General features: G+C 45.3%; 1 protein-coding gene across 1 annotated transcript in view; it reads left to right on the top strand.

Annotated features, from left to right (window-relative positions):
- Nucleotides 1-14,922, top strand: part of RYR3 (ryanodine receptor 3) — a 507,628-nt gene that overhangs the window by 353,858 nt on the left and 138,848 nt on the right. The window lies entirely within an intron of this gene.

Below are 14,922 nucleotides of genomic sequence, written 5' to 3'. Positions count from 1 at the left end.
TATGAAGCCTCTGGAAAAGTGTGGTGTGGGTACGTGGCAGCAGTTGCACTGGCAACTCTTGATCAGGCTATCCATCACCACGGAAAGGGTAGGTCTTTGATGAGAACGTGCCAGCAGGATTCTGAGGGCAAAAAAGTGAGTTTAGATTCCCTTTGTGGTCATTGCCAAAGCAGAACTAAAAATAGCCTGAGCTGACCCATATTACCTGCTGAGAGTCTATTTTGAAAGTGGATGCTTCTTCCTAACATAATATGTTATGTTACGGTCCCACAAGGTGACCCTTTCATGGTAGGTAAATGGAGTCAGGTGAAATCACTTGGCTGTGTGAAGTCTCTGTAACTCTAAGAATGGCATCCAGGCTCCCAAGATTGCAGTCTTCAGTACTACTACTTCAGGCCTCAGGAAGAAAGACCATGTTCTGTTCTGATAGAATGTACAAACAAGGCCGCTTAAGTATGAGACTCTGTGTCTCCACCTCATGCTGTTTCTCTCCCAGAAGGAGAATTATGAGATGTTCAAGCTTTGTGTTATTAGTGTCCTATCTGGATTTCCAGAAACAGAAATGAAGGTGGTGAAGTATGTCTGGTTGTCAGCAAATGGATTCCCTGGCTAAATGTTCCAGACACATAAAGCCCCTCACTCAGGGCTGACAAATGAAGAGAAACTCTTGGGAATGGTTTCACTCCATACTCCCCAAATTGCTTTTAACCAATGGGATGGAAGCCATGTTTCTGAATACTTAGCCAGTTGCAATATAAGGCTAAAATATTTTAAAATATTAGTAGCTTTGTCCACGTGATTACTTACCTAATTTTTCTTCCCTTATGTGAGGTAAAATATTAAAAGTGCAGATAATAACATGGGATAGTGAATTGACAGCTTCCCAAATACTTCACATGCATCAATTTGCTACTGGTGGGTTTTTTTCACTCCTCTACTGTATAGTTGATAAAAATAGGACTCTGAAGAATTAAGGGATACTTGCTCATTTATTCTTTCTACCACTACCTGGTTCCAGAAGAATTTCCAGGTGACTGAATGTCACTAGCCCAAGGTAACCAGGATGATTAAGGCTGTGGCTTGTTGCACATTTTCTGACTCTGGTTCCATGTTCTTTCCATTGTCCAGGAAAGCGCCTGACCTAGCTATTGCACACAGAATGGCTTTTTAAAAGCATCATCTTTTTAATCAGTCTTAGTCCACCTGTGAGGTAGCTCACAACTGTGACTCGCTGTTACATGTAGGAAATCTAAATGCAACAGAAGTCAAAGTTCTAACCTGCCAGAGTCGACCAAGCCAGAGATCTGCACTCAGAGTTTTCAGGGTAGGTGGGACAGTTGGTGTTGACCAGATGATCTGCAGGAAAATGTCAGCTTTTCTAGGTAAAAGGAATCCACCAGTGTCCCAAACCTCACGAGAATCCTGTTAGCTGGCCCAGAGTTACAGGGATCTGCCTAAACTAACGCTAAGCCATACTGTCAAAAACTGTTACAATCCTATCAAAACATCGTATGGTAATGAAGAGGTAAAGAAGATCCAACAGTAGCAGCCCGCTGTACTACGTCATGTTTCTTTGGCATATCCCAATCCAGCAAATTCCTAAGAAAGCCTATTGCCTGTTAGTTCTAAGCCAAGGCTTCTCATACACTGCAGTTTAAGCATGGTTTCTAAAAAATAATAATAATAATAATTTTTAAAAAAGCACGGTTTCTGTGAATGTAAAGCTGTGGCCACTAAGTTATTTCCCCCAGAAGAGACGAACCAGCTATTTCCACTAAATTCTGAAATTAACCAAATGAAGATCACCTGTCACTTCACAGATCAAAGTTGGTGCATTCCTGACCCCTGTCACTCAGTGAACACTCTCCCCACGGAGGTTTTTCCATCATCCTCTCCCTGCAAAGAAAGCTGCCACTTGTGTCTGCTCTTGTCCCATCACCAAAAATCTCTCCCACCTAAATGCTGCAGCTTGTTGAGTGCTAAGGAGGGGAAAGGTCTAATGGTCACCAGAGAAATAAGTCTAGAGCCCAACACAAATACTTACACACAAAATGAGGCAACTTGGTGGTAGGTCCACCCCTGGCACTCAGGCAATATTTGTAAGCCTCTTCAGATTCTCTCCAAACAGCCTCTCCCCATGATGCACGTGCACAGACACCTCCTCCACGAAGCCTTCCTTTCAACCTCTTCCTCTGTCTTTCTACCCCTGCCATTTCATGGCATTTCTAAAGGGCACGTATGACCTTACATGGAGTATCTGTGTCCCTGTTTTCTTTGCTAGGTCTTTGTGCTTGGACCATATCTTCCCTGTTTCCATATCTAACTCATTGCCACAAACAAATCTTTCCGACCTCCAGTGTAGGTTAGTCTCAAGAGGCTCATAAAGCTGAAGAAAATGAGGATCTTATAAACAATGGAGGAAACAGGTATGAACAGGTAACTAATATAATCATGAGTGTGGATATGCTGTAATAAAGGTACAGGTAAAATACAGTAGGCAGCCAGAGGAGGAGTTGGGCAGGTGTCCATAAAGAAAGTAGATAAGCAGGTAAAATAAGAAGAGAAAGACATTTTTGATGAGAAGAGCTGCTTTAACAAAGCCCCCCCAATCAGAAAAGTTTAGGTCATATGCCAGGAGTGGCAACCAGATGACATGGGTTGGGGAAGAATCGAGGGGTAGGGTCGTGGTAGGAGAGAGTGGCTTGGAAATCCAGTCATTAAATATATTCAGTTTTAGAGGGACGTGCCAGTCGCCACCATGTATTTTATACTACTTGGCCTTACGGTTGCAGGGTGGGAGGGGTTAACATTTGCCTGGTACCCTGTGGGTCCTGAGCGCTTCTGTATTACCTCAGGTAATTCTCGCAATATGCAGTACATAAAGTACTTGATTTTATTCCTCTTTTATAGTTGAAGAAACTGAAGTAAAGACAGATTAACTTTATAGGGTCACATAGTAGTGGCATAAGCAGTCAGACCTTTGTCCTCCTGAGTCTAGTCACCATCCCTATTAGTTATATAATATCTTGGCTCACCCGCCTGCCAGCCAGTGGCTGTGAAAGTTTCTTGAGGACTGAATCATTCATTCACTCAATACTAGTGAGGTAGTTATGAGCATAGGGCTCTAGACTTCAGCCACTTGGCCTTAAATTCTTTCTCTGCCACCTATTATCTGTGAGATTGAGCATGTGACAACTTCTCTGTACCGCAGTTTTCTCATCTGTAAAACAGGCATAGCGCTCATACCTCACTTGGTTGACATGAGGATTAAATTAGTTAAAAATTTGAAGTGCTTCTAAGTGTGCCTGGCACAGAGTATGCACTTTTTTTGGCTTTTAGAATGTTTGTTAATCACCTGCTGTATCTCAGGCACTGTATTAGGCACCAGTCAGATCTGCCTTAGCCAGACAGCAATCCAGAGGATTGCCATGCAAGAGTGGGGATGTGGAGGCCCACTGGGATGTCACTGCAACACTCCAGATGAGCACTTCCAAGGACTCAAAGAAGTCTGGGGTAGAGGCAGGATCATGGCCCCAAGGGTGTGCACGTCCTAATCCCTGGAAACTATGAATAGGTTAAGTGGCAAAGGGAAATTTAAGGTGCAGGTGCGATTAAGGTTTTCATGAGCTGGCCTTCGAATAGGGAGGTGTGGATTACTGGCCTAGGGGTGAACTAGGCACCACGCACTGTGCCAGGTGCTTTTTTTTTTTTTTTATGATAGTCACACAGAGAGAGAGAGAGAGAGAGAGGCAGAGACACAGGCAGAGGGAGAAGCAGGCCCCATGCACCGGGAGCACGACGTGGGATTCGATCCCGGGTCTCCAGGATCGCGCCCTGGGCCAAAGGCAGGCGCCAAACCACTGCGCCACCCAGGGATCCCTGTGCCAGGTGCTTAACGTCACTTCATCTGATTCTGTCCTCCCTGCTGGCGACTAGGCCCAGCACCAGCCAGGTTCCCACTTTGCTGTCCAGCAACCGTGAAAGAAGCAAAATGGTTTGGATGAGGTTCCCCGTAGGAAGCTGGGAGGAGGCCCAGCCCAGGGTCGTGCTCCGCAGGCCGGGCCAGGTTCCTTCAGGACGCCCAGGAGGCCAGGGCCTGGGGTGGGGGCGGAGGGTAGGGGTGGGGGGCCGTTGGGAGCGGGGCAGACACCGTTCGGATGCATGGCCTGGTTCACTTCGTGTCCGGTATGTTCACGTAGGGCGGGCACACATAGGGGCGGAAATGAAATCCCTTCCCAGCTGGATGAAGACCGGCCCGGCCTGCTCCCGGCCCTGGGCCCCGCGCCTAACCCCGAACCACCACCGCCCTGGGCCCTTCCTGCGTGTACTGCTCATGCACCGAGTTGCGGGGATGCTGGTGGGCGGTGGTGCCTGCGGCCAACGTCAGGGCGGCACTGCAGACAGGGCGGAGAGATGCGCGTTGGCCACCGGCCCGCCGCGGCCTTCCCGGAGGCCTGGTGGGGCTGGCGCGGATGGTGGCCGCGCATTCCGGGCTCCTGGCCTCCTGTGTAGACTGCGGGGCGGCAGCCACGGCAGCAGAGGACTTGGGCCGGGCCCTCATTACCCCCGTGGCGGTCGTGTGCATTGATGCCACGCACGTGCCGTGGAGCACGAGGCGGGACGCAGGCAGCTCCTGGTGCACAGCGGCTGTTGCAGTCGTGGTGGGCAGTAGGAGGGCCTGGAGGGTGCCCCGACCTCCCGCCGAGCCCCGCCAGCAACGCCGGTGAAAGGCACCAGGGTACGCGTCCAAAACTAACTATGGAGCTGGGACGAGTAGACGCGGGGATGCGGGGGTAGTCCCAGGAGCCCAGGACAGGCCTGTACCACGGCCGCCCCCGTCCGGGGCAGCAGTGCCACCTGATGGGGCCCTATGACAGCGGGCAAACAGAGCAGCCTCAAGAACAGGGCTCCAGACTGTGGCGACAGACTGTTCCTTTCAGGTTTCCCGAGAGCCTGGTCATCTGGGCCTTCAGGACCCCAGTAACATCCTCGTTCCCCTAAAAGGAAGAACAAGTGGTGCCTCCTGCACCCTGCAGCCAGGCACCAGGAAAGCAAAAAGAAATTAGCCTGAGGAACTTTCCAAATCTCCTGAGTCAGTGGGTTTACCTTTCTCCCTGACCGCCACTGATCAAGAGCAGGCATCATGGCCACTTGGTGGAGCCAACCATACTGTTGGCCCAGAGGATGCTCAAAGACCCAGTGCAGAGAGTGGAAGACCTTCCTGTTAACTCTCACCACTAAACCAAGAGGCAGCTATTGTGCCGTCTGACCCCAACAGGGGAAGGGTCCCTTATCTGTCAGCAATCAGGACAGTCATCAAAAAAGCCATCAAGTCACCCCTGCCCATCTCTCCCACGTGAATGTTGAGTGGCGTGGGGTGATATCTTGACAGTGCCCCCTCACTGTAGTCAGCAACCACTAGATTTTAAGATTTTGTTTCAAAAATCTGATTTTTCAAGATTTTCTTTGATCTCCAGTTTTACTATTAGTAAAAGCAACCTGGGTAGTAGCAATCTGGCTGGATAGGGTTAGTGGGCATTACAAGGTGGGGGGGGGGAATTCATGGCACTCACTACTTTAACCTGGTGAAGCATAGATGTTCATTTGCCAACTGAATAAATTGGTACAACCCTTTCCAGAGCTCCACAGGTCGGGTAGATACGGAATTCTAGAGTGTTAGGCCATCGTATCTTGGTAAAAGTGGATAGAGACCCAGAGAGGGAAAGCAACTTGGCCAAGGTCACACAACGGGAACAAAGCAGTCAGCACTCTTGTCACCCCATTGTCCTTACCTTCATCTCCTTCAACATGAATTTTATTTTGCTAACTTGATTTTATTAGTGGAAAAAAATCAAGACTCTGGAAATGTAGAATAATTTTCCTAGCTCAGGGCCAGCTAGAAAAAGAGCCAAAGCTTCGTGATTTTCAGGGTTTATTTCTGAATCTGCTTTATTGTTTAAGACAGCATCCACACAGTATAATATAAATTTAAAGCATTAATAAGGATAACTTTTTCAGGATTTTGTGAAGTGAAAGAAAGTAAGCAAGTCTCAGCTGGAAAAGTAGATGAGTTTAGATTCCAGCAGATAAGGTTTGGGTCCCAACTCTACCATTTACTAATTATGATGTTAGGCCAGTTTCTTAACCTCCACATGTTTCAGTTTCCTGATCTATAAAAGGGGATAATGATATTCCTATCCATGGGGGCAGGGAGTCTAAGAATTCAATAAAATAGTGCTCAGTTTAATATTCCAGTACCTAGAAGTTTGTATACCTTCCAGCTTCTAAAATGAATATACAAAGTATAGGTCAGAAGAACTTTATCTCCACCTTTATCATTTCAGATGCTTTCATAAAAAAAGAACAGAAAATCCAACTCAGATAGAGTGAGCCAATAAAAGACTTCACTGACGGGCATACCTGGCAGTTAGAGATGGAGCCAGCCACTGGGTTGAGCTGATCCCACAGCTGTGCTCAGTCTCCCCAGTCATCCACATTCTAGCTTTGCCTTCAGACTGATGGCAGGATGGTGGCTGCAGTTCTAGGCCTCACATCTACATGCTACAGTGTCCAAGGGAAAAGTTCTCCTGCCCTGGTATTCAAGACAAGGATCCTGAGATCACCTTTGATTGAAGAACTTGGTCATAGGCCAACTCATGAATTGTTGAGGATGACCTAGAAAATAAACTGTGCTGGTTGACTTATATCAGCAGAGCCGACCTGCGAAGTGGGGTTGGGTCGGTTTTCATGGGCCATAAGACGCAGGCAGATATCGATAGGAAATCAGTTCTGTTAGGAAGGAAGAAACAGCCAATGGATCTTTTTTTTTTTTTTAAGCCAATGGATTCTTGATATGCAGTTAGGAATGTTCCTCATGCCCTGATGGCTGTCATCTTTAGCTCCTATTACTCGATGGTTACTGTTGAAATGCCAGCAGTTCTAGCTCTCTATGTCCAGAGGGAAGTACAGGCCAAAAAGCTGTATTATGGGAACTAGCAAACAGGCTCTCTGCACTCTGGGTACACTATCCAAGGGGCCACAGCAGCTGTGCAATTGATGCTTCCTGCATTTAATATTGTTCTGGTTTTGACACAAGCTCTGGGCCAGATCCAACCAGACATCAGAGTGTCAGCAGCCCTGTCACTCCAGTTGCCTCAACAAAAACTTAGAACTGGACGTCTTGGAGGATCTGTGAACTCTCCCATAGCAACTTGCTAGCAGGGCCTCTCCAGTTTCACCCGCAGCCTCGAGTGTCCTAAACTGGGGCTCTTCTACCTGTGACAGCATATTAGTTTTCTGTTGATGCTGCAACAAATTACCATAAACTTAGTGCCTTCAAACAATACAAATCGATTATCCCCCAGTTCTGGAGGTCACAAGTCTAAAACGGGTTTAGTAGTCTTGCCTTCCTTCTGGAGGCTCTAGGGGAGAACCCGTTTCTTGCATTTGCCAGGTTCCAAAGGCCCCCTGCATTCTGTGACTAGTAGCTCCTTCCAGGAATGGTACTGGTCCCACCTCTGCTTCTGTCAACACATCTCCTTCTCAGACTCTGACCTTCCTACTTCCCTCTTAGAAGAAGCCTTAGGATTATCTTGAGCTCATCTGGATAATTCAGGATAATCTTCCCATCTCAAGATCCTTAATTTAATCATAAAGGCAGAGTGCCTTTTGCTATATAAGGTAACATGTTCACAGGTTCTAAAAATTGGGAGGAGGAGAAGGGGGGTCATTATTCAGCCCACCACAGGGAGGAAGAAAGCAGAGGTCAAAACAACCGATTCTTTATACTTGGAAATGATCAACCATTTGTTAATGCCTCCAGAGCATTGACAGCCTACGACAAGCTGAACAAGCTGACTCTTTAATCACCTAGAATTTAAAAATAAGCGTACATAATTTAGATGCACATAATTATTTTTCTTTTCCCATTGTAAGTCTGAGCATTATAAATTGCTTTCTAAGTTTAACCTAAGTACAGTGCAGTTTTGTTTGCTCCGCTTGTCAGTGTAATTGAAAGACTTTTTCTTCCAAAACTGACCCAAATATAGGAGCACGCTCACAGAACTTTAACACCAGCATTGGTTGGGAATCTGTAAGCTTTAGGGACTTGGTTTGCCAGTGGCCAACATTCGCTCTTCGGTATTAACTTGTATTTTGGTGCACGATGGCCACTTGGACTGTAATCTAAATGTAGGGATGAAAAGGAAAAATTCTTTCCAGACCCCAGCAGCCTAAAACTGTAAACCCGCACCATGAGAAGAGATGGCTTTTTTCTTATTTCGGTCACCATTGCAAAGCTGGTAATTTGACCATTTGGAAAAGAGTTTTACCAAGTACAGGGGGTCACTTTGGAGAACTTTCTTGTAAGAGTCACAGAACGTAGGCTTGGGGTCTGAGGATCAGTAGCAGGTTACAAAATGACAAGTGAAAGGAAGTAAATAACTCAACAATGAACAATACCTGAGCCCACAAACCCATGTACTAAGGCTAACTGTAAGGACACTTCTAGCCCTCTCCTCTCATCTGTGATGTCTGGCTACTCCAGAAATCAAGTAGTGAAGTAGCTATTTTTCTTTTACAGTAGCTTTCAGGGATCATGTTTCCTTACACAAGACAGTACCTTAAAAATACCTTTCTGAGTTAGCCTAAACAATTACTTAAAATGCAGTTTCTAGATCATGCGTTTGATATATTGCCTAAATGTGACTATCCCTAATTACACTAATTGCAAAAGTGCAGCAAGTTCAAACGTTAATAATAATTTCTTAAATGAAGTCATTTGTAATTATCAAGGGAACCACGTGTACATGACTGGCTTCACTAAGACATTGTGTTCTTTGATTCCTTTCTCATCAGAAAACAAATGCTTGATCACACATCTTTTTGCTTTTTGAAACAAAACACTGTAGTGTGGGTGCCTTGGGTGGCTCAGTTATTGAGCGTCTACCTTCAACTCAGGGCGTGACCCCGGGGTCTTGGGATGGAGTCCCACATCAGGCTCCCTACAGAGAGCCTGCTTCTCCCTCTGCCTGTGTCTCTGCCTCTCTCTGTGTGTCTCTCATGAATAAATAAATAAAATCTTAAAAAAACACAAACCAACACTACAGCTTTTTAAAAACCTCACAAGCTACACCATCTAGTGCACTTGACAGGATCTTCTTGAAACTGGCAAGTCAGTGGATGGAAATCCTAGAACTGTGGCAAGGACTGAAAACAAGTTTATCATGTGTGGTGGGGAATATGAGTGGGGTTATGAGACAGGTGTGCGTGTATGTGTGTGGGGGTCACAGGGAGTAAAACAAGGCCATATATTACAGCCAACTATAGAGTTAACCTCCCCACCCCACCCTGACCTTTCTCCTGGAGTCTTTCTCCCTCCAGAGTCATATTTCTTATGCACAGTAAAGTGTCTTTTTGGTCATTAAAGGGCAGCATTTCCAAAGAGGAACTTAGAAAAGCAGCAGAACTGAAATCAGTATTTAGCTGTAACTGCTCTTAATAGATCTATGGTTATGAAAGAGGTTCAAATGCATCTCAAGAATTGACTCCCTTTGCTGTTTGAAAATCCTACCAAATTTGTCAGCATTCCACCAGTGATACCAGAGAAACGTAAAAGTATTTACTACTACAGGGACTGCCTGTGTGAATCAGCTCCTGAAAGAATAAGGCCTTCCAAGTAGCCAGTAACAAAGAAAGGTGTCTTTCCCATCAGGTCATTTCATCCATCCCCAGGAGGGCCCCTCTTAACTTCATGAGACAGCTGCTTTTTCCCTGCTTCTTTCGTCTCTGTGCAATATGGACCTCTTCAAGAAATATCAAGAGCTTTAGATGGAGGACCCATTGGGAAAATATGTAAGGCTAGAAGATCTGATCATTTCTCTAATTTCTTTTGAATTTCTGTATTACTAGAGACGTTGTACCTTCTTATGAATTATTTCCTAAATGTCTTGGATAGCACGGTTTTAGCAGTTATCTTACATTTGCTTTCTCATTAAATGCCTCACGGGTGTGTATTTCGTTTCCCCAGCTAAGCTACGACAGATAATCATTGTGTCTTGAAATAGCTTCACAACGACCACTGACCTCAGCGTTAACCATTCGATTAGTTAGCTCAGTTCAGGGTAGACAGAACTGGAGCTAACTCAGCTACTCAGATGAGGATACTAGGAACTTATGAATGACATTTGTCCAGGGACCTGGATACATGGTGACTGCAAAACAAAGCCTCCTGTAGGCAACAGCCCTGGTTTCCAGCATTAATCAGAGTAGCATCACTGCTGAAGGATCAGCTACCGTGGGACAAAGAATTTAGTGCCTCCCTCTCTGTGCCCACTTCTCTGCCCAATTTCACTGGCTGCAAGCAGGCCCAACAAAGCCATTCAGCCTAGGGGTGAAAGCCACCTGCCCCCCTCTTTGCTCTGAAGGTGACTGAGCTTGTACCCAAATTGATATAAAGAGGAAAGCACCTAGAGCCCTCTAGTGTGGCAGGGAGTCCCCCTGGGTGATGAGGGAACAGTGGCTGGGGTTCTTCCTGGCAGCCAGGATCCATTTTCAAAATAATGCTTCTTAAATCCTCATTTTATTTCTCAGTGTAAGATGTCTTACTCATCTTACACTCTCGCTTTTAGTCTACCTTCCATTCAGAAACACACACAGACAGGTTCCTAAGCTGTAGCCTTCCAAGTTCAGATGTCCGCGACCTAATTGGAATCACACAGCCCCATGGAACAGGGTTCCATCTTAGGGGGAGGGAAAGCTTTGCTTCCTGGTCATGGCCATCACCTCAGCCTTTATACCCTTTTGTATAAATCAGCGCTTCTCAGACCTTTTGGTCTCAAGACCCCTTTTGCCCTCTTAAAAATAATCAAAGACCTCCAAAAACTTTAGCTTATGTGGAATATATCAATATTACTGAATTAGAATTTAAAACTGAGAAATTTTTAAAATATTGAATTCATTTAAAAATAACAAACCCCATTACATGTTATATGAATGATATACTTCTCCTTCTGTGAGAAGTGACTAAATTTTTCAAAACAAAGTAAAAATAATGAGATGAGTGACATTGTTTTGCATTTTTATGAATTTCAAATGCCTGACTTAATAGAAAGTAGCTGGGTTCTTCTAAAAAATAGGAAGGAAACTGGTCTCAAAGAGATACATAGTCGGAAAGGGGAAGAGTGTTTTTATAACCTCTTCAGGTAATTATGCTTTTTCTTCTTTGATACTATATCAAAACTCAACCAGTAGTAGGTTTTCAAAAGTTCATTGCCAGGTAGCATCTGAAACCACATTGAGGAATTTTTGTACCTGGTTATATAAAAACTCATTGGTCTGTCTTCCATTTGAATGGGTCTTTTTTAAAAAATTTTTATTGGAGTTTGATTTACCAGCATACAGTATAACACCCAGTGCTCATCCCGTCATGTCCCCCCCTCAGTGCCCATCACCCAGTTACCCCAATCCCTCACCCACCTCCCCTGCCACTACGCTTGTTTGTTTCCCAGAGTCAGGAGTCTCTCATGGTTTGTCTGCCTCTCTGATTTTTCCCACTCAGTTCCCCTCCTTTCCCCTATAATCCCTTTCACTATTTTATTCCCCATATGAGCGAAACCATGTGATGATTGTCCTTCAACTGACTCACTTCATTCACTCAGCATAATACCCTCCAGTTCCATACACGTTGAACCAAATGGTGGGTATTCGTCATTTCTGATGGCTGAGTAATATTCCATTGTATGTATAGACCACATCTTCTTTATCCATTCATCTGTCGATGGACACCGAGGCTCCTTCCACAGTTTGGCTATTGTGGACATTGCTGCTATGAACATTGGGGTACAGGTGTCCCAGCGTTTCATTGCATCTGTATCTTTAGGGTAAATCCCCAGCCATGCCTCCCTCTCTGTGCCCACCAATTGCTGGGTCGTAGGGCAGGTCTATTTTTAACTCTTTGAGGAACCTCCACACAGTTTTCCAGAGTGGCTGTACCAGTTCCCATTCCCACCAACAGTATAACAGTGTTCCCCTTTCTTGAATGTTCTTGTAACATAAGGCATTGGTCATTGGGAAAGTGTTGGCTCGCCAATTAATGCAGCACTTCCAAATGTTGACATATTTCATTGTAAAATATTTTAGAAATCGCACTTGTTAACATCAACAATTTAATCAGAAAGTCTTTAAGTACTGGGAAGCTGTCAAACTCACTGTGGCCGATAAACATTTTCTAAAATTCTAATTTTTCACTTGAAAGCTCAAGTTATATTATTGGCAACAGATACTATCCGTTGTTTTCCTTGAAGTGAAGAGCTTGCTTCTTTCATTTATAAGAACATGTCTGTCATTCACCCAAGTCTGATGAAGCAGCGTGGCTTGTCTGTGTTCTTTTAACTAAAAATAGCATCCATGAAATGAGCAGCCAGTGTAGCACACGACTCCAGCCAGCATTTCTCACAAAATCCTCTGTCCTCCCATTTGCAGCAGAAGTGTTGTAGGCATACTTCCCTCTTTATCCCATATAAGATTAGAAAGAGGCATACTCAAGAGTTTATTATTAATAAAATTAATAATTTTTATATTTCATGTGGGACATTCTTATGTGAAACTGGGCACCTTGGGGATACGGTGGTAACGTTTGGTGTTTTGTTCTACTACCTAATTCACTCTGAGGCACCGCCAGTTTCACCCACATTGTGTCTGCACCATCAGGCCAGCTGTTGACACAGTGAAAAAGGCAAAGAACAACTTAGGATTATTATGGAGACATGTTTGGCCTCACAAACCACCTAAAGGACCTGGGATCCCTAAGGGTCTGGGAACCACACTTTTACAACTCCTGGTATAGATAGTAGAATAGTTAACCTTTTTAAGCTCATAATATGTGCCAGACGTGGTTATATGCATTAATTATTTTAATCCTCAGCTGCACAGGTGTATGGAGAGCCTACCACATTCCAGAAAACATATTATTTTTTTAAACCTCTGGACCCTGGTAAATTTATGCCACCCTGCTGCTGTTTCGTGGGGGCTAATTAAAATTTGAGGAATTTTCAAAAGCATTGCTGCCGCGGGTGTGAAGCACCGTTTTCTCAGTCTCAGGGGTGTTCAGAGCATTAGAAATTCATTGATTCAGCCTAGGTTTGCTGGGTGGGTGCTAGGTCTAAGTGTATGTCAGGCCACAAAATACACTGTGCTTTCAGAGTTCTTGGGAACTCCCCTGCCATCTCTCCCCAGTCTTCTTTCTTTTCAGTTTTTCTCTCTCTCAGTTTCTGGACCTCCATCTCGAATTTTGAGAACCTGTCCTATGAGAAAGGCCTTAAATGCCATCCCTTCCACAGAATGACATCTGTCCATCCATAACACCACCCTGACTCTTGCTTTCTTTGTCAGGGTCTTAGGGCCATGTTTTCTTTTTACCTGAGCTTCCACTTGATGACCCACACATAATTATTTATCCCATTCCCTCACACTTACTGGAAGGCTGGCCTGGACAGAGAACTCTGGTGCTTCCTGCTCCCGTTTCTCAGGGAAAGAAAGGGCTGTCTCCTTTCACATGTGCCTTCTCAAGATGTGTTTTGCTGTGAGTGTTCCCTTCTCTATAAATGCTGATTTGTATTATGACATCAGTGTGTGGCTAAGAGCTCACCCAAATCCTGAACTAATCTGAAAGCCAGGTCAAGGGAAAACTAATATTTAGGTGGTTTCCTTATGTCTCTGTAAACTCCCTGTTGGTGAGAGGATGGTCCTTGAGCTGGCTGACAGTTCTGGTTGTTTCTTTTCATCTGTTGCAGGAACTGTGATGTGTTATTATCTTGGCAGAGAACTTGGTTGTTAGTGGAGAAAACCATCGTTCTTTCAGGTCATGACATAGGCCTCAGGGGATTGTACTTATAGGACTAGAAAACTTAACAGTGGGTCTGGGAGTGTCTGTTGTATGGTTTTGTCATGACTTCATTCCTCACTGTGCCTGTGAACTGGGAGAAATAGGAGCTCTTACACTTTGTCAGTGAGGAAACAGTTTCCTGACAGGAGCCCAGCCTGGCCCAACAATAACAGATTTTGCCCCAAAGGATGGAGACACTACGTAACCTAACAGTCAGTAATCCCTGCTTGGCGAGGTCTCTTAGGAACATCTTCTGACATTGCCTCTCCCTTCTCTGGGGACCCTTTTGTAAGTTTTGCAGCCTCCCCCCCACCAATTTGAACCTATGGCACCCACAGGGTTGATAGACCCAGCAGTAAGTCACATTCATCTTTTCCTTCCAGATCTCCTTGAAGCTTTGGTAACCAAGTTCTATTTTCATATCCTTGTGATGAGCCAAGAGTGTATGTAGAGCAGAAATCTGCCACATATGACATGGAGCTAGAGAACTAGACTACTGGGGTTGGCACTGGCTACCAGACGCATCCATCTGTGCCTAGTCCCCATCTCTTCACTGATGCCCTGAGTGACCGTCATTGTCCTCTAAGCTTGGCCTTTATCACCAGGTCTGGATTAAGGATCTTGGATCTACCATACCTTGTGGGAGTGTGATAGGCAGAGGCCAGACTTGGAGGCAGTTGTGATTTACAAGCAGCATTCCTCACGCCTACAGTGGCATTTTCTGGAAGTGTGTGTTTGAGAGACACGGGGAGGGGTGAGCAGCACCGTCCCAGCCATTCTAGGGAGCCCGCTTTTACCCTGTCCTCCACCTGAGACCTGCCTCCCCCTCCTGACCGTCCTCCCACACCAATGCCGGTCGGCACTTTACAGAAGCCACTTGGTCCAAACTCCGAAAGTCCCGTAGCTGATTGCATCCCACTTCGGTGACCTCTCCTCTACAGTGTGGCCAGTAGTATTTCTGTGCACCCAGCATAAGCCCCGATCACGTCTGAATTCAAAACCATCCTGGCTTTACTGCTGATGCTTGTGAAAGTGGTCAT

The sequence above is a fragment of the Nyctereutes procyonoides genome, unplaced genomic scaffold (genome assembly GCF_905146905.1).
Source record: "Nyctereutes procyonoides isolate TBG_1078 unplaced genomic scaffold, NYPRO_anot_genome, whole genome shotgun sequence".
NCBI lineage: Eukaryota > Metazoa > Chordata > Mammalia > Carnivora > Canidae > Nyctereutes > Nyctereutes procyonoides.
The sequence above is the reverse complement of the archived record's forward strand: the minus strand, read 5'-3'. Positions and strand labels throughout refer to the sequence as shown.